Below are 20,606 nucleotides of genomic sequence, written 5' to 3'. Positions count from 1 at the left end.
TAGCCTAGAGCTCTGTCTTTGGAAGGCATCACTGGAGAGAATGCGCTAGAGGAAAAAGGCAGCTTTGCTTTCCAAGTGCAGTGTCCATCCTGCCTTCACTCAGATTTTCTGGCAACACAGAAGCCCCATGAGTGATTTTGCTTAACAAGGTGAAGATAAAGAGTTAATGATTTCTAACCAGGCCATAAATTAACCTGTTCTTTACAAATCTGAAGGAAGAGGTGCTCAGAAGGACTACATGAACACACACATCTAAAAATAACTCCCATTTAATTAACTGCATACTACACAGTCGCTCTAATTAAAACTGCTGGCTGGGCTGAGAACTATCAGTTCCCCTATCTTTCCATGCTTCTCACCTTAAGCTCCCTGAAACACTGAAATTACTTGAACTTTATGGCGAAATCGCAGGCAGGTAGCCCAGGAGAATGATGCCAGAGGGAGAAATTAATTTCACTTTAAGCAAGGAAGCCATCAACAGACTGGAAGTCAAGCTATGCAGAAGGTCAGGATGAGAAAGGAGGGACCAGAGATGGAACCAGAGTGGCAAAATCTCTAGTTCCAGGCAATTTCCTCAGATGGTCTGTGCAGCAGGGAGGAGGTCACCTGACCCAGGAAGTATCCTCCTCTGCCTTTAAGAGGCCAAGCACAGCCCACCTGGAGAAAGAATAGAGTAGGAAACTGTTCAAAATGGAACAGTTTCAAGGCCTTACCCTAAATAACAGCAACAGTTAACATTTACTGAGGGCTTATTTTGTGCCAGGAATTGTACCAACTGCACTAACACACATTACCTCGTATAATACAACAAAGCAGTTTATAGATATGAAACTGAGACTTAGAAAAGTTATTTTGCTTGCCCAAAGTCCAGAGCAAGTCAGTGGAGGAGCTGGGAAATAGACCCTGGCAGACTGAGACCCCCCAGTACTTCCTTACTAAACAGGGACCGCTCCTACTTCCAGGACTTCTATGACAACTCAAGAGGGCCTGGCATTTCTTAGGTGCTTAAGTGTTTCCCTTCAGATCTCTCCTAAAGGCCTATGTCAGACCCTAAAGAAACCGACCAATAAATTTTGTTCCCTTTGAGTAAGACCTGGCATCTGTAACAGTACTCAAAAACAAACAAACAAATACAGGTAGTATGTATTACATGCATACTATGTCCCAGAAAACTTCTACCAGGTTTGAAAAAGGAAATGTGAAACAATAAACTTATATGCTCTAAGGATAATTCCACTCTCAGAAAGCTAAAATATTAAAAGATACACCTCTTCTTTTAGACCTGGTAATTGATATCTTTTCTACATTTGACACATGATCTTGAAGTTTACAGCCTAAACATCAATAAGTGGCTGAATCAACCTAACAAGTATTACAATGAGTAACTTCAAACCTTAAATATCAGCATTAGCATTTTCATTATCTCCATAACAATCTAAATAGAAAAAGTTGAAGTTAGACAAAGATTTATATATCACTCAAATACTGATATAAGAAAATACAGTGATAAAGTTTAAACTGGCAGTATATTGGCTTGAAATATTTATCATCTCAATTCACCACGAAAAATGCAGTTCATGTATACTGACTTTTAATACATAGGGAACATGGGAAAGTTGTATATTTCATTAATTCACTCTATCAATTACTGCCTTTGAGTAAGGCAGTAAATGACTATAGGAATCAGGCAGGAATGCACATAATAAGGCAGGCTCCTTAAGTATAAGACTCCAGGGATGAGTAGAGACTGTGGCAAACTTGGGTAGCACCTACCTATCTGAAGAGAACAGTTGGTCACTGCCATTAGGAAGGGTAGGCCCAAAGACACATACTATTTCTAGCTTATATGTGAAATTTCCTAATTGTTAAAACTCAGTAACTGCAGTAACTAATGATTTTTTTTCCAAAAAATTAAACACTGTACCAGCTAAAGAAAGTACTTCTTAGGCTAGATCCAACCTGTAGATCAGAATCCTACTTCTTCTAAGTGAAAGGCAAGTAAGGATAAATTTTGATTGGTTGAAAAGGAAGAAAAGGGTCTAGGGAGTAAGAGCCTGGATTGGGCAGAGAGATTGGTGCAAGAGACCCAGGAGTGTGATCCCCCCATAACTTCGAAACTCTCTAAAAAAGAGCAGAGAAGGCAGAAGTAGAAGGTAAAAAAAAAAAAAAACAAAGGCCGATGACAACCACAGCAGACAATGTTTCTGGGCATCACTATGTCCAGCTCCATGCTTATATGCTTTACAGAGATTATCATATACTTAATCCTAAACAAAATCAAATAGTTATTATTATTTCCCCCACTTTCCAGATAAGGAAACTGAGGGTTAGAGACATTAAGTAACTTGCCCAAGGTCATAAAACTGGTAAAAGGCAGAGCTCACACTGAAAAGCCAGGACTGTCTAATTTCAGGGGCTGAGTTCTCAACCGTTATCCAGTGTTGTCTCTCTTGCTGGGCTTGAAATGAGGGCAGAAGATAGAAGAATAAGTCCTGCTGAAATGTTGCACGTACTCAACCTTCCAGGAGCTGAAAAGTCTACAGAGAGAGCTAAGGAAGCCCATGTTCCCTGTTCCGGACCATGGTATTTTATGGGTGGCAGAGTGAGATGGTGATGAGAGCAGTGTACCAATATATCCACATCCGTTTGCTCTCCACTTCCATTTCTGAGCTGTGTGACACAGGCTGGGTCACTGGATCTCTCTGAAGCTCTCTAGGATTTCATTCATCTGTATAATGAGAACAATACTGTTCTAGCTGCTGAAGAAGAGAGGTCCCAAGTTCTCAAAGACTATCCTAAGACTAATGCCAGCATTGCCCACTTTTGCATCATCCTTCTCTTACTCTTTTATGCCCCAGAGAGTTCACTGCAATGTGCTGTTTCTCAGGTTCCTACAGATCACAACACATTCAAGAGCCCATATCCCAATCAGTAATCACCTCTGATCTGTAAGTTTCAGATTTGCCTGTATTTAACCAGAGGAATGGTAGACAATTCTCAGAGAATATAAAATTCCCCCAAAGCTATGACCCCTAACTTTAAAGATAAAGGTGAAGGTGGTTCAGACGGTTAAGAATCTGCCTGCAGTGTGGGAGACCAGGGTTTGATCCCTGGGTTGGGAAGATCCCCTAGAGAAGGGAATGGTTACCCACTCTAGTATTCTTAACTGGACAATTCCTTGGACAGAGGAGCCTCGCAGGCTATAGTCCATGAAGTTGCAAAATTTTGGACACAACTGAGCAACTAACACTTTTTCTTTTTTTTTCAACCAGAGGAATGGTTAGAAAATTCTACAGAGAACATAAAATTCTAAGGTCCATGACCCCTAACCTAAAGTGAAAGTGAAAGTTACTCAGTCATGTCTGACTCTTTGCAACCCCATGGACTATACAGTCCATGGAATTTTCCAGGCCAGAATACTAGTGTGGGTAGCCATTCCCTTCTCCAGTGGATCTTCCCAACCCAGAGATCAAACCCAGGTCTCACGCATTGCAGGCGGATTCTTTACCAGCAGAGCTACTGGAGAAGCCCAACCTAAAGATAAAGGTGAATGATAAAGACATGAGCATAAAATTGATTTTAAAAAATTATTAACATATTTTTTTGTTAACACACCAACCCACACCAAAACATATACTTACTCAGTCTTACTTGAGGTAAGGAAACGAGATTTTCAGAGAAATCATTCTTAAAACTTCACAACTAAAAACCTCTGTGGTAACCAAGTATAGTGACAAACCTGAGTATCCAAAAGTAGTAGAATCTTAATAAGTATATGCTGATGGTGCTTAAGATAACTAGCTCTAAAGTTTAATTAATATTAATATACATGCATGCATGTTCAGTCACTAAGTCGGGTCTGACTCTTTGTGACTCCATGGACTGTAGCCCGCCAGGCTCCTTTGTCCATGCAATTCTCCAGGCAAGAATACTGGCTGCTGCTAAATCGCTTCAGTCATGTCTGACTCTGTGCGACCCCACAGACGGCAGCCCACCAAGCTCCCTCCTCCCTGGGATGCTCCAGGCAAGAACACTGGAGTGGGTTGCCATTTCCTTCACCAATGCATGAAAGTGAAAGTGAAGCCGCTCAGTCGTGTCCGACTCTTAGTGACATGGGTTGCCATTTCCTCCTCCAGGGGTCTTCAGACTCCGAGATGGAACCAATGTCTCCTGCATCTCTTGCATTGCATGCAGATTCTTTACCACTGAGGCATCTCACCTGGGAAGCCCCAATATTAACATGCTGCTGCTGCTAAGTCGCTTCAGGCGTGTTCGACTCTGTGCGACCCCATAGATGGCAGCCCACCAGGATCCCCCGTCCCTGGGATTCTCCAGGCAAGAACACTGGAGTGGGGTGCCATTTCCTTCTCCAATGCATGAAAGTGAAAAATGAAAGTGAAGTCGCTCAGGTGTGTCCGACTTTTTGCGACCCCATGGACTGCAGCCTACCAGGCTCCTCTGTCCATGGGATTTTCCAGGCAAGAGTACTGGAGTGGGGTGCCATTGGCTTCTCCAAAATATTAACATAGCAGGTTGTATTTAACCTTGATTTGAGTGAAAGCTGTTGAGGGAAATTAGAGAAGCTGCTATGGAAGGACCCACTCTATACTGTTTTGCATTTGGAAACTCCCCCACGCTGCTGGCACCTCCCTCTAGCCACAAGATTATAAAGTGAGATTGTGCTGCTGAGTTTAGGAATGGATTTCTTTGACTTCCACTCTCTGAAATTCTGGTTTATTCAACAGCACCAGTAGTTTTTGATAACCAAATGTATTCAGTGCTGAAATTTAAAATCTGACTTTGTCTTGCATTCTTCAACAAACATATTGAGAGGAAAAAAAGAGAAAGGGGCAGGGAAACCTATATCTTAAGAAGAAAAACTTTCTTAAACATATCAGGGTTACAACGTAGAAGCCTTATTTCCATACTAATCTCAATAAATTATCATCTTGAAAAATTATGAGATAAGGAAATTTAATTATTGCCTGGATGTTTAATATTATTAAGGAATTATTGTTAATTTTTAAATGGGATAATCATATTGTGCTTATGTTTTTAAAATAATGTTTTATCTTTTAGAGATACATGCCACAATGTTTATTGATTTAGCAATATAATATCTGAGATTTGCTTCAGAATAGTCCCCCAGAAGAGACAAAATGGGTGGGGCTGGTTTAAGTGTAGCAAATTTGGACATGAGTTGAAAATTGGTAAAGTGAGGCAGTAGTAAGTGGTAGTTCTTTACATTATTCTCTCTCTTTTGTATATGTTTGAAATTTTCCATAGTAAAAAGGAAAAAAAAAAGAAACAGCGCAGGTATCAAACATCTGGGAGTCAGGAAATTCTTATAAAAGGGATGCCCACACATTCCAGGTAACCCATGGCTGATTTCATGTAATTGAAGAATATGTTCATTTTTTTCCTAAAAGTGACTTTAAGGTACAGATCGTCCCTTTGAGCAGCCAACCTCCTACTTATCTGAGCTACAGATATTCTTTCCAGGGGCCTCTGTGCTTCTCCACCTGAAGGCTGATCTGAAGGCAGAGCAAGTTCACGTCTAAAACCAATCGACCTTATTACTAATATTTTTTCAACCAAACATATTTCCTTATTCCTTATCATAGTACTACAAGCACTATTTCTATCAGTAGCTCTAAACCATAAACCTAATAGTTAATTTCAGTTTTTCCTTCTCCCTCCTGCTTACATCCACTTGTCATGTCCAGTCAACTCTAGATCAGAAAAGGCCCATCAGCAATGAACTGGCCTGCGCTCTGAGAGTTGCAGAACTGAAGGAGAGGACAAAGGGCCTGCTGGTCAGCTGCTTGCATCTAAACAGCTCAGGGACGTGTGTTCAGCTGTAAGGACAGGTAACCACAGGGAAAAGCAGTAGCGATGAGAAACCTGCCAGTTCGAGTGAGAGTCCTGCTAACCTCTCTGAGGGTCCTGATACTCTAAGGGCAGGCTGGGTATAACTCCCCATCTACAGGGAACCCAAAGCACATGATGATAGTTTGAATCTCTCAGAGAGAGCCAAAAAAAAAAACCTATCCCAAGATAGGACCCAACCACAACCTGCAGATTACAAACAGAAGAAGGAGAAATGCTGAGTTGTTCTAATGGCAAAAAGAGACACTGATAAAAACTAAAATAGCAAGAATAATAGTCAGAACTTAACTGCTGTCTACAAACAGCACCTGAATCTATGTGCCAATGATACTCACAATTCATCTCCAGAAGTCACCCTTGGAGCCAAGTGAGCAAAAGAAAACAAATGGCATTTGACAGGAAAGATGCTTGCAACACATTTAATTTTGCATAAGGAATGTAAATTTCCCAAGGATATGACCCAAAGCATTAAGCCAGTCCATATATTGTTCTAATCAATTAAGGCTTCCTGCATCAGCACTTTTGGACTACAAACAACTAAAGTCATCATGTTGTCTAATCAGGAGAAAAATATTCATACAGATTGGTATATTTCCCCTATTTTTTAAGTTATATTTCTTGAAAAAGCAGAGAATAACCTGAGAATCTCTGCAAGTGAAAAGGATAAGTTATCATTAAATTATACCCATTTGAGAGGAAGAAATACCTAGATACTACTCAGTGCTTATCTTGGGGCTTTTTAACATTTTGAGATTTTAAAATGTGGGTTTTCATATGTGAGAGATGTCATTTAGAATTTTCCAAGCTCCCCCACCCCCCAAAAAAATGGAACCTTTAAAAATTTCCTGGTACCTATGGCCTTAGATTTATCAAGATTACAAAAATGTATATTTTATGGGCTTCCCAGTGGCTCAATGGTAAAGAATCCACCTGCCAATGCAGGAGACACAGGTGTGGGTTTGATCCTTGAGTTGAAAAGATCCCCTGGAAGAGGAAATGGCAACCCACTCCAGTATTCTTGCCTGAAAAATCCCATGGACAGAGGAGCCAGGTGGGCTACGGTCCATGAGGTCACAAGGAGTCAGACATGACTGAGCAGGCATGCATGTACATTTTATAGCTGGAATGAGGTTAGAGGAAATCTGTTCCATCCTTTTCAACCTCCCTTTGAAAATGCAGCAACCTCTGTGATAGGATCTTTATTAGTACAGAAAATTATGTAATCAAACAATTATTGAATACTTACTTACTATGTGCCAGGTGGTATGCAAAGCTCTTTATATACTTTATCTCATTATATTCTCAATAAATTCTATTAGATTGTCACAGTTACTAACTCCATTTCACAGATGATAAGACTGAGACTTCTAATCAGTGAACACTCAGTGGACTCCTTAGATAGACACGAGATTTTAAGAGCAATAAATAAATGCCCCTACACAAAATCTTCAGAAAATTACTTTATTCCTTAATGGGACAATAACTTTCAAGCTTCCTCCTCTGATGTCCTCAGAAAGTATCATCATAAGGAACAAAAGTTTACATTCAAATATTTACCCAGAAAACTTCAATTATATTACCCTCAGACTTATTCAGTATCTTCTTCAGTGTTTAGGTGATTTAAACATTCTTAGACATCCCAGAATATAAAGATAGAAATCCAGGTAATGTTTAAAGGGTCTACTGTGTGCTATGGGAAACCGTGAAAGAGTATCTTTCATATTCTGCAGATGTAAACCTGGAGCAAAGATACAAATAGCTGGTAAGCTTGTGACTGGGATTTAGATCTGGATCTTCTAATTCCTAAAGGAGGGTAAGCAATTGGACTCAGGCTTGCAACTGTGGGGCAGAAGAATTATTTCACAACAAAAATAAATTGAAACAAAGAGCCAAACTAAAGAAAGCTTATTGAAGGGTTTTAATTATTTATCCAATTCCTGGATCTGGATAGCAATACATAGAGTGTTGTCCTACTCCCAAGCTTCTTTCGACAATTTCAACATGGATCACATGGGAAGTAAATTTTAAGTTGATAGCCCCAAGTTCTCGCTTTCCACAACATGCCCTCATCATCAGTTCAGTTCAGTTCAGTTTAGTCGCTCAGTCATGTCCAACCCTTTGCCACCCCATGAACTGCAGCACGCCAGGCCTCCCTGTCCATCACCAACTCCCAGAGTTCACTCAAACTCATGTCCATCGAGTCGGTGATGCCATCCAGTCATCTCATCCTCTGTCGTCCCCTTCTCCTCCTGCCCTCAATCCCTCCCAGCATCAGAGTCTTTTCCAATGAGGCAACTCTTCGCATGAGGTGGCCAAAGTACTGGAGTTTCAGCTTTAGCATCATTCCTTCCAAAGAAATCCCAGGGCTGATCTCCTTCAGAATGGACTGGTTGGATCTCCTTGCAGTCCAAGGGACTCTCAAGAGTCTTCTCCAACACCACAGTTCAAAAGCATCAATTCTTCGGTGCTCAGCTTTCTTGATAGTCCAACTCTCACATCCATACATGACTACTGGAAAAACCGTAGCCTTGACTAGATGGACCTTTGTTGGCAAAGTAATGTCTCTGCTTTTGAAAATGCTATCTAGATTGGTCATGATTTTCCTTCCAAGGAGTAAGCGTCTTTTAATTTCATGGCTGCAATCACCATCTGCAGTGATTTTGAAGCCCCCAAAAATAAAGTCTGACACTGTTTCCACTGTTTTCCCATCTATTTCCCATGAAGTGATGGGACCAGATGCCATGATCTTCGTTTTCTGAATGTTGAGCTTTAAGCCAACTTTTTCACTCTCCTTTTTCACATTCATCAAGAGGCTTTTCAGGAGACATTAAAAATAGGGCCTCAGATTTACGCAAAGATAAAAGGGAAATGGGAAAGCATACTTACAGGGAACAATCACAAATACAGTGATTATTTTTCATCTGTGACTGTGCCCAATACTATCATCATGAACTTGCAACTCAACCAATGAAGTCAGTTATGCTAGGTGACCTACATTGTTGACATTTTGCAGCAAATGAATTCAGAATTCTGCTAATAGGAGGAGCAACAAACACTTGAAAATGTATAGCATGAGTGTATTCACTACCATCTTCTCATTCTGAATCCCCTGAATTGATCTTCCATTTTCAGAAAGTATCCCTGAACCCCAAATACCAGCTGAACCACACAATGTAGATCAATAGATTTTTCAAGTGCAATAATTTTTTCTCTCTGGGAGATTCCCATCAGTCCCAGAAGGAAGGACACTCTGATTGACCTCAAGGAATACAGCAGATGTGGATAAGCTGTGTGTGCTTCCAACCTTATCAGAAGAAAACCAGGCCTTGAAAATCACAGGGGAACACCATGGGAATGTGTATATTGGCTATGGGAAACCAAACAGCTGGTCAAGCATGTACTGTCTTTAAAAGCCAACCAAACCAAAGGCAGACTACAGGAAGGGAAATTGGAAAAAAAGAAATGTGTGCCTTAACGATATTTCTTTATGTTTAAAAACATTGCTGGGAAATAATAAAATGAATGAAAATAGATGAGGTATCCTGTAAGCATTCAGATTTCTTAATGTACTAGTTAGCAGAAAAGATTTTCTACATAAAATCCTGATGGCCCTCTTGCTTAAGCTCCTGGGGACAGAGGAGAAGTTTGCTCTGTTACTTTGAATGCTACATTTCTTATTCATCTCTACAACCAAATAAGATGGCAGGAAGAGGGTGGACAACCAGCAAAATTGACTTTTCATTTTTAAGCTAATAGATTAAAATTGAGAGACAGAGTAAGAGAGGAAGAAAGAAAAGAAGGAAAGAAAGAGGGAGGGAGGAAGGGGAATCTAGGGGACACTCAGGGAAGTCTTGACTTTGAAGTGGGAGGAGTTTTTAGCTACACTAAATCACTACCCAATGCTAATGAGGCCAGACTGGGGCAAAGGCAATCCCTGGTTCCCTGCCAGGAACCAGAACAAGAAATGGAGCTTATTGTTAGTACAGAGAATTACAAGCAGCTACACCCTGACATCTCTGAGGAAGCAGCATGTGATCCTGAACAAAGCACAGTGGTGAGAGTTTATGAAGCAGGTTTTTACAATTTCAGGTTAAAATTATTCCAACTCTGCAACAAAACCAATGCACTAGTGAATAAACAGAATGGGTGCAGAGACATGAAAGTAAGCCCTGCTCTATGTGCCACGAGAGAACCTAAAGGAAACCCAGAGGTGCCTTCTAAGGACTCACAGCAGATGTTGCCTAACAGAAAGTTTAAAACTTCAACGTCCCTCTTATAAACCGCTCAGAAATCAGTTAAAGATCTATAATCATTTTCATTCATTCATTCAGCTGGTGTTTAAGACAGGCCTACTACGTGTCCAGTACTGTCCTAGGTACTAGAGACACAAGAACAAAATAAGACAAGGATCCTTGCCTTTGGAGCTCACAGCTCAACAGAGCAGAAAACCATGGCAGTAATTCACTACATTACAGTGTACTGGGTAGATGGTGGTTAAAGAAAGTTAAGGTGATGGAATTAAAGAGTGGGTAGATGAAAAAGCAAAGGTCAGGAGATGGAAAGGGGTGATCCTTACACCTTCAGGTAGCTACAAAGAGTTAATTTAAACTCTATTAAACTTTGATTTTGAATACCTCTAAGTAAATGATGCACATTCCCCAGCAAGCCCAGAACATACCACTCCCTATTGCCTAACACTGGGCCAGAGGATCACATTTATGTTACCTCTGGCACCACTGGCATTTGAGTGTATGATTCCTGAGTTAGGTCAAGACCAGGGACATACTACCTACTCCTACAGGTCGATTGCTAACATGTGAGGAGTTTTTGACTGTCAAAATAATTGGGAGGTGCTACTAGAAGTTGTGACCTGGAATGTTCCACAGCCTGCAATGCCTGGGACTTTGCTCACAAGGAAGACACGCCTATCCCAAACGCCCATCTTTGAGAGACCTTGGGCCAGATCGTGTCATGCTATAACATTTGCAATCTAATAATTATTGCCAGGCTCTACTTGAATTATTAACTTTTCTAAGTGACTGACAACAAGAAAACACACACACACATACACACACAAACACACAAAGAAAAGAATTCCACAAAGAATCTTTGTTTATAATTGATGCTGAGAAAGAAACAACATTTGAAAGGAAGGCAATATTTTCTTCCCTGAACTAGTAGCAGTATCTGGCTTCATAACAAAGAGAGTCTTTGCAAAACCAAGATGTTCCTTCCTGCTGCAACTTCATACCAGCACCCTCATTGGAGAAGCCAGAAGGAAAGCTAACCAAAACCATTTTAGAGAGGTTAGCTTTCACATTTGAGATTTCTGGCATCACCCTCCTTTTGATGGTAGCAAATGTTGTACTGGGGTTGAAGGGTTACCTATTGGACACATACATCAGAACGATGTCATGGAAACACTTCTGGTTAACCACACAGGACACAGACCACAATGGGGACAGTTCAGAGCCACTAAAGTTGACTCTCACTATTTCTATGGTCTCTCTTCCAGTGCAAATTCCAAGAAATGTGTTAGTTGCTCAGTTGTGTCCAACTCTTAGAGACCCATGGACCATAGCCTGCCAGGCTCCTCTGACATGGAATACTCCAGGCAAGAACACTGGAGTGGGTAGCCATTCCCTTATCCAGGGGATCTCCCTGACTCAGGGATCAAACCCAGGTCTCTTGCATTGCAGGCAGATTCTCTACTGTCTGAGCCACCAGGGAGGCCCAAATTCCAGAGAAATTATGATTGTAATACTGTATGCAACTTCCAAGAGTGTGTAGAAAAGGACTGATGATGTGTATCCTGAAATTCCAAAGCAAGTTGTGAATACTTTATACAGACTTCCCAACTCTACAGAAAGTGATGAGGGAAGGTCTGCTCCCCCACGGATGATCCTAGGCAGTGACTGCGAAAGAGTATAGTCTTTGTGAAATGCATGAAGCCAGACAACAATTCTGTGACCATTGTTTTGCTTTTTCAGCAGGTTAAATAGGCAGGGAAATGAGACAGAAATGAGTCTTCACATACCTGTAATCATTAAAGAGCTACAAGGGGGAATTTTTAAGTTGCAAAGGTACAAGTTTTCCACTAGGATTTCTGACTAAAGCATAAAATCACAACTGCTATGTATCATCCCCTGCTCCCTTTACTATCAATCTTTTGAAAATTTGTTGTTGTTATTCAGTTGTCTTCAACACTTTGCAACTCCATGGACTATAGCCCACTAGGCTCCTCTGTCCATGGAATTTCCCACACAAAAATACTGCAGTGGGTTGCCATTTCCTCCTCCAGGGCATCTTCCCAGACCAGGGACTGAACCTGCATCTCCCACAGGTAGATTCTTTACTTACCACTGAGCCACCAGGGAAGCTCCCTCAAAATCTAGCCCATTCTTAATGCCTCCCCCCTTCACCCTGCTCTCATTCCCACTCTCATTAGTCTTGCTTCTGCTACTGGGAGGATTCTCATACTACATTCACTAAGGAGTCAACTTGCAGCCCAGTGGCCCCTTTCATTCTCACTGTACCTGATGCTTTTTTTTTTTTTTTTTTTTTCAAATTCATTCATTCATGCAGGATTTATTGAGATACCACCAGATGCGGGCATTATTCTATACCTGGGTGAAAACAGTAATGGACAAGACAGGCAAGGTTCCAGCTCTCATGGAACTTAGAGTCTAATGGGGTGGAAGGGAAATAAAGAACAGGATCTAATCAGCTAGCAAAAAATCTACAAAGACAATCAAACAGGGTACTAGGCTAGAGAGTGACAAAGGAGGGGGCTATGAAAGATAAAGGAGCTTCTGGGTACTGGGGCCAGATCACCTGAATTCAAATCCTGGCTCTGCCACTAATTAGCTATGTGATCTTGGAGCTGTGTCACTTCTTTGCCTCAATTTCCTGGCCTATGAAATGAAGATAATAATACTACATGTCTTATGGGGTTTTCTTGATGGTTAATGAATTGGTAAAGTGCTTTCTAAAGTGCATAGAATGGTGCCTGCCATTAACTGAGAACTCAGTAAGTGTTAACTGCTGATTCATTACTTATATTACCATTCTAATTATTATATTGGGTGGCGATAAAAGGCCTATCTGAGGAGGTGGCATCTGAGCTAAAACCTAAATTATGGGTAGAAACTAGCAGGAAAGATTCGGGGGAAGATCATTCCAGGCTGAAGGAAAACTAAACTGGGGAATAGCTTGAGAAGATCCCAGGAAAAGTAGAAAAGGTAATGTGATGGGAAAAGTGAGGAGAAATGAAGTCAAAAGTGGTAAGCAGGGCTAAGTCTAGTGGGGCCTTATAAGTCAGAGAATGTCTCTGTTTTGTCATTAGCTGAAAAATTTGCCCATCCACATGGACTGTGGTCCCCATAGAGGCAACCCACAACAGAACATAATCAGCAGCATTCAAGTAGAGCTTGTGTCTTACTGACAATCAAAAAATGTTAAATAGGTGGTCAAAGGACTTGATGTGATCCTTACCGGTTAAGTAACAAAAGTGGCTTAACTTGTATACGTTTGTTTCACAATCTGCAAAATAAAATAGATTAAATTAGGCGATCTCTAAATTTCTGTCTAATCTGTGATTTTCCATCTCCATTCTTGACTTTCCACTAGATATGAAAACAGATCTAGACTGGTAGAGGTATTGCAAACTTTGTAGAAAGTCTTGTTCTGTCTTTACTTATCCTACTAATGGGTCTATTAATTAGGAAATATCAACCTTCTCAAGCTATATTATTATATGAAAGTAAAAATAACAACCAAACTCTCCCTCCTCTAAAACTGTGATTTTGCGAAAAAATCTTATCTTCTGACAAGAGATCCCAACCCAGAGGCTTCTTACTCCTTCTCCTGTGGGATTAATAGCAAACACCTTGTCATAAACATTTTTGAAAGGTCAGAGATGGCAACAATTTTGCTAAGGAGATAAATAGTCAAATAAAGCACTGCCTTAGTAATTCCAGGGCTTCAAAAAACTGCATAAATCTGATCAATAATGAAGCACACAAAAGGTATTGTGGGATAAAGGGCGGTCCTTTTGAGGTATTAAAAACTTGCCTAAGTCATTTTTTCCCCCAACACATTTTGCATCACAGCCAACACTGGAAACTTAACAGTAGATTCATACCTACAATGTTAGAAAAGTAATATTCTGACTATGAAGCAAAAGATTATTCTAGGTTAAAGAAGTAAATAATAGTAGGAATAAGGAGTTTTGCAAAAGTCAAGGTAAGAACATTTTCCCTCTGCAATAAATCAACTATGGTTATTGAGCTCAAGTTTTGAATGTTATTTTAGGTTGTTTGTATTATTAACATTTAATCTTTATCCTAGCACAAACTACAGGAGTTCAAAGGAAACTTATTTATTCCTAAAATGTATATGCTTGTATTTTAGATATACCTTAGAAATAGCATGTTTTATTCATATGTTCTTATCTATTGCTCTTAAGAGTAAATTTAACATTTTGTCCTTTGAAGAAATAGGTTTTTCTTTCTGAAATTTTCATTGTAAATATTAATTTTTTAATGAAAGCATTTTCAGTCCTTATGGCAGAATTTACATTTCTGGCAAAAGTATTTTATTATTTAAACTGCATTATACACTATTATCTGCTCATATTAAGAAAACTCTGTTGTTTGTTGTGGACAGTCACTTCGTCCTGTCTGACTCTTTGAGACCCCATGGACTGTAGCCTGCCAGGCTCTTCTGTCCATGGAATTTTCCAGGCAAGAATACTGGAGTGGGTTGCCATTTCCTTCTCCACTATTGTCTAAACCATAGTGTTGACTAAACAATCGATAGAATCTAAATGAAATCAGAATAAACTGAAACAAATAAGCAGGTTGAAATTCAGAGAAAATTGAGACCACGTTCACTTTCAAAGTGTTGCCTTTGTGAGAACTTGTTTCTGCTTAAAAGATCTAATTTATCTTTTTTAAGGCCATCAAAGTTAATAATGGATGACATGTCTTATAGCTTCAGTGATGCAGAAACTTGTCGATAACACAGAGAATTTAGAAACCAATTCATCAATTCATAATTTTTAATTGGACCATGGATGTTTAATTTTAAGTCATTAGACTCTGCAATAACAAAACCCTACAAAGAGAGAGCTAATTAATACAGAAATGGGTAACTGTCCCCTGTCTCTTCAATGGACAACTCAGAATTTCTGTTCTGCCTCATAACAGGTGGTGGTACTTTTCACTTTGAGTCCTTTTGGGGGGCGGTGGGGCTAAGGTGTGTGGAATGGGAGAAAGTAAAGTAAAAAAAAAAAAGAAGAGGGCCTATATATAATACGTATTATTATATGTATAGTTATATAATTATAGGCCTACATGAAGATCCCCTGGATAAAGGCATGGCAACCCACTCCAGTATTCTTGCCTGGAGAGTCCCTTGAACAGAGAAGCCTGGCGGGCTACAGTCCATGGGGTCACAGAGTCCGACACGCCTGAGCAACCAAGCACAGCACAGCACATATAAGTTTATATAATTGTACATGTATATTTATGAAATATTTATACTTGTATTTCTATATTTAACATTTTTATATATCTCTTTATATTTTGTTATACATGTGTGTATGTCACAGATACCTCTCTCCTAGTACCTACAATAAATCCAGTATGTTCTGGGCAAACAGGAAGGAATGCAGCTTTCCCTTCTTTACTTATTCAGAGGGGAGGTAGGGTGATTAAAGGATGTCTCCACATCTCAGTTTTGCAGTTCCTGGTAATGTTGCACCACTGCCCACATATTTGCATATAGATATTCTCTTATTTATCGGATGTCCACACTAGAAGGGATCTTAGTGATTATCTGGTGCACCTCACCCACTTCATAACTGGGATACCAGAGGCTCCGGGACGTTGAGAGACCTGTCCAAAGTCACACAGCCCATTAGAGACAGTCTGTCAGCCTCCTGACTCCCACACCCAGCAATCACTCCACTCCAGCAAGCTTCTCTAGTCTCCCCTGCCCAAGAGAACACATCTTCTGACATTCACAATAGAGTAATTAATGAGTCTGCAAGTTAAAGATTCTTTTTAAACAAATTGGTTCATTATTATTTAATTGAGAAGGCTTCAGAGCCATAAAGGGCTTGCTTACCAAAACTAGATAAGCAGCTCATGAAACACTGAGCTCGAGAAATGCAGAAACTGTCACAAGTCAATAAGGGCTGCCTTTCTGTTTGATAAATGCCACCCAATAGCTTCAAAAGTATCAGAAACTAATGGTGTCCCAGCCCTCTGTAGGCATACATTAATGGGATCAGGAGCATAAAATATAAACAATAATGTACATATTGATTGTTCCAGACACTTGAAGCCCAACAAACATTTGAAAGGTCAGTCATTTTACTTGCATCATATTACAGATAAGTCATTTGCTTGAAGCTGGAAACTTGGATCTCCATGTAAATTTCGCTTATGACCTATAAACTAAGTCAGCCATACCTCTTTTAGCTTCCTTAGGTTGTCTAGCATGAAAAATAGTCCATAAGTGCCTAACCCCATAAAGCACATACAAGTAAGTGACAATATACACATTGCCAGGAAGGCTATTGTGTGGGAGAAATTTATTCAGTAAGCTGAATAAATAGCAAGAAACAGCATTTTATTCTGACAGAATGTATTGAAAGTTTTCTGTAAGTCAATTGCTATATGAGCTTACAAATGAGTATGTATGCTTTCGGGATTTTCCAAGAATGTACAACACGAGGAAGTACAATGTCATTACTTTTACCTAAAAATTAAAATTTGGTTTGACCAGTTCACACTAGAGTTCATCCCCCCCGCCACCCCCCCTTTTTGGGGCAATGAAGGATTTATTCCAGAACAGAATTTTAAAATTTGAAGGTTGTGTGGCTATCCATGTAGCAGAGATGTCCCTTTACTGGCACTTTCTCACCCACTTACTCCAGAATCGGGCTTTTATCTAGCAGGCTCTCTGGTCCTCTTATGTCTGGATAAACTGGATGGTAGAAAGACAGTTCTCAATCCCACAGCCCCAGTTCCTTCCCTGAAGTGATAGGTCCCTCTTTAGAGTCAATATTCCCACTGTTGACTTTAAAAAATGGCAAGAAGGACTTTGAAAGAATGAAAGAAAGACTTGCAATTTATGCCCCCTTTAGAAGCAGAGGCAAGACTTGGAAGTATGCCACCTCCCCTTTAACAAAGCCTCCAATTATCCTAATCTTGGAGAGCTCCTTCATTCTCTGCTAAGGAAGATTGTCAGGGTAAGGAAGAAGCTACAACTGAAGAGGGCTTGGGTGGCAGTGGGGGAGGGGGCAAACCTGGACATTGTCCTCTATAAGAGGACTTGCAAAATTACTAGAACTTCCTCTGACAGAAGATAGTCTCTATTTGTAAAACAGTGCAAATATAACTGCCTTTAAGCTGACAGTTTTAATCCTAATTATTTTCATTTCTTTCTTTCAAGTAAGATGACCAGATTTCCTTTTTCTGAATTTTGCATTATATGAATCTTTTACACTGATCTGTCCATAATTCTACAATAGCCAAAACCAGCCATTTTGGAAATGAGATTTCCTTACTCATGGGTCATACTAGCTTTAAAAACACTTTTTAAACTCATATGATACTCATTAGTAATTGATAGCCAGTATAAAATTACATTTTTAATTTATATTAAAAGACCTTAATTCTGATAATACAGTAGAATTTAAAATCTCAAAGGAAAATAATGGTGATTTATTTGGTAGCCAAATGACCCTGATTTTAATGTCAAAGACATCATTTTATAGTTTTCTAATAATTATTTATAGAAGATAATATTTTATTTTCAAATATATAGAGAGCCTTAAGTGAACCAAAGGAATTAATAAATATCAGTTTACCCAAAACTCAATTATTTAGTTGATCAAGAAGGGAAGAACATTTCAAAGATGTCTAGACTTCTTGCTTCATGCTTTAGGCAGATTCACTGTGAATGCAGTTCCTAGATATAAATTGTGTTCCTTTAAATAAAGTAAATAAGTTTGCATTGCTGATTTTTCCTGCTATTTAGATTTGAAAAGTTTCCAAAAACCTAAATAGCTCTGATATCTTTTATCACAATCAAAGTTCAGTTAAGTCAATCATATTAATATTTGAGTGAAGAAAACTCAGGGCCTAAACAGTGATTACACTTCTGATAAATAAGTTATATTCTGAAATCCAGGCTGTAACTTCATTTTGTTTCATCTAAATTTCATTTAAAACTACTAGGATGGAGGATGTTCATGAAAAAGAAAGCAGTCTTTAAGTGTAAACACTATCTCTTGGCATGCCAAAATTGTATATTTTAGTAAGTTCACGTTTAATTACATAAGATCTGCTGGTTAAGCATCCCCTGAAAAGTATTTCTCTGTATTTCAAAAACAATTTTCAACATTTTAAATTTTAAACTGAGACATTTTTAAATGATCAATGAAAAAGAAGAAAAACTTTTGAGACAAAAGAATCCTACTTCCCCACTGCTTACAATAAGATAAATACAAAAAATGATGAAAGTTGTGTCTTTATTATATTAAAAACTATTTACACATCCAAAACGCAAGCTTATAATAACAGTTATATAGTTAATAGTTATCAAGACAGAGCCACTTGCACTATCAACTTGAGGTAACTGCACAGTTCTATCAAGGAGGACTTCAGAGCAAAAATAAAAGTACATTTATCATATTCTATTGTGGAATCTTCCTTGAAAGTTACACTAATCTTTCAAAGCTCAGGTCTAAGACACAGACTATTTTTCCTCTATTCCCAACCCAGGATTCTTTCTTCTTGATCACGTAGCACGCAACTCTCCGGGTAAGAACTCCACAGGGCCTGAGGGCCGTGTACCTCCAAGTACTGCTCACTACATTTCAGTTTTAGAAAAATTAAACTCAGCTATCCATGTCACATGAATTTCAAAGGACCATTCTCTGCCACAGTACCTAAACTCAAAGGATTTCCTCTTGACATGAGGCTCGTGGTGATGTGAAAAGGGAAATGAGAGTCCCTACTGGGACTCTGAACATCCTCACATTTGTGAGGCCAACTGCCACACTCCAGGCTTTTCTTGTTTCCTGACAAGGCTTGTCCCAGCACTCTCCTGGGAGGCTTTTGACAGTGATTGCAAACAACAGAAGCCAGCAGGGATGTGTAAGAACAGGTGCTGGAGCCTCCAAGGGCAGCCTGTGTGCAGAGAAAGGGCCTCTGCAAAGCAGCGCTGGGACATCCCACTTTGGAGGTGCCCTCTTGCCCTCAGTCATTGCAGGATCTTGCTTCTTTTCAAGTAGCAGATGCTTGGAAAAATTTGTAACAATGCTTTATGTTTCTAAGTTGGTGCTGGCAGATTTTCATGATCAGCTTTTAAGGGGAGTTTGGTGAAATCTCCAACAATATAAAACAAGGATGGAAAAGGTCATTTCATGGCTTTATGATCAGGTAAGGAAATGATAAGAATGAAAGGCTAGGACTTTCCCTATTACTCCATTATTTCAGGTTATTGCTTTATGCTTCCTACCATTCCTCAGGAAAGGGGACATTCCTAGGTTCAAGGGATAGGGGATCTCCAGCATTCAAGAGGAAACATAGCAGATAACATGTCTTCCACAAATCAGTTCAGTTCAGTCCCTTAGTCGTGTTCAACTCTTTGTGACCCCATGGACTGCAGCATGCCAAGCCTCCCTATCCATCACCAACTCCAAGAGCTTGATCAATCTCATGTCCATCAAGTGGGTGATGCCATCCAACCATCTCATCCTCTGTTGTCCCCTTCTCCTCCAGTCTTCAATCTTGCCCAGCACCAGGGTCTTTTCCAATGAGTCAGTTCTTCGCATCATGTGGCCAAAATGTTGGAGTTTCAGCTTCCACAAATAGGTGGGGAATATTCACATACCAAATAGCATAGTAGACCCCACTTCAGGAGCATCTGGCTAGCTACTATTAATCCTTATCCTTTTTACTTATTGAAACTGCTCCATGAGCAGGGTGCTCTGTACCATGGGGACAATCATCTGTGTGAATAAATGACCACTTGGAGTGGCTGCTATCGCCAGCTTCTCAAGGTGTGGCCCATGTGGTCCATGGCCCCAGCAGCAGCCAGCAGCATTAGGCATTGCCTGGGGGCTTGTAGGAAATGTAAAAATCCCAGGCTACCTCAGACCTAGAAGAACAGAATTTAACAGGATTCCCAGATGATTCACATGCAGATTCAAGTCTGAGACACACTGTACTATAGCCTCTTAGAGCAGCTCAGTGTTCAGGATCCAGAGCAAATCACTACCCTACACCAGAGCTTTGATTAACATTGCTCCAGGAGCACCTGCATGCATTATCTAAGCCTCAGACTCCCCAGAGAACAGGGGCAAAAACCGGTGGATCTATGTTGCAGTTGAGGAGACCAAAGTCAACCAATATATGATTGGGGGGCAGGACCTGAACTCCGAACTTCCAAATTCTAGACTTCAGCCTTCTTGCTGCCTCAACTGGTCCCTAAGGAATGACTGGCTCTTTCACATCTGAGCCTTAAGAGTTTTTTTCCCATTGGCATCATTGGTGTAGTAGGAAGAGACTCCAAATCTTGGTTCTGTCATGTTCATCCTCATGATCTTCAATAAATCATTTCTTTGAAAAAAAAAAAAAAGTTTGGAAGCCCAACAAAACAAAGGGCATTTCCAGAATAAAATTAATAAAATAAAAATT

At 39.8% G+C, this 20,606-nt stretch overlaps 1 protein-coding gene across 3 annotated transcripts in view; it reads right to left on the bottom strand.

Moving 5' to 3' along the window:
- LOC133257032 (uncharacterized) overlaps nt 1–20,606 on the bottom strand; it is a 471,344-nt gene that overhangs the window by 68,859 nt on the left and 381,879 nt on the right. The gene's annotated exons all lie outside the window — the stretch shown is intronic.

This window comes from Bos javanicus, chromosome 11 (genome assembly GCF_032452875.1).
Source record: "Bos javanicus breed banteng chromosome 11, ARS-OSU_banteng_1.0, whole genome shotgun sequence".
NCBI lineage: Eukaryota > Metazoa > Chordata > Mammalia > Artiodactyla > Bovidae > Bos > Bos javanicus.
The sequence above is the reverse complement of the archived record's forward strand: the minus strand, read 5'-3'. Positions and strand labels throughout refer to the sequence as shown.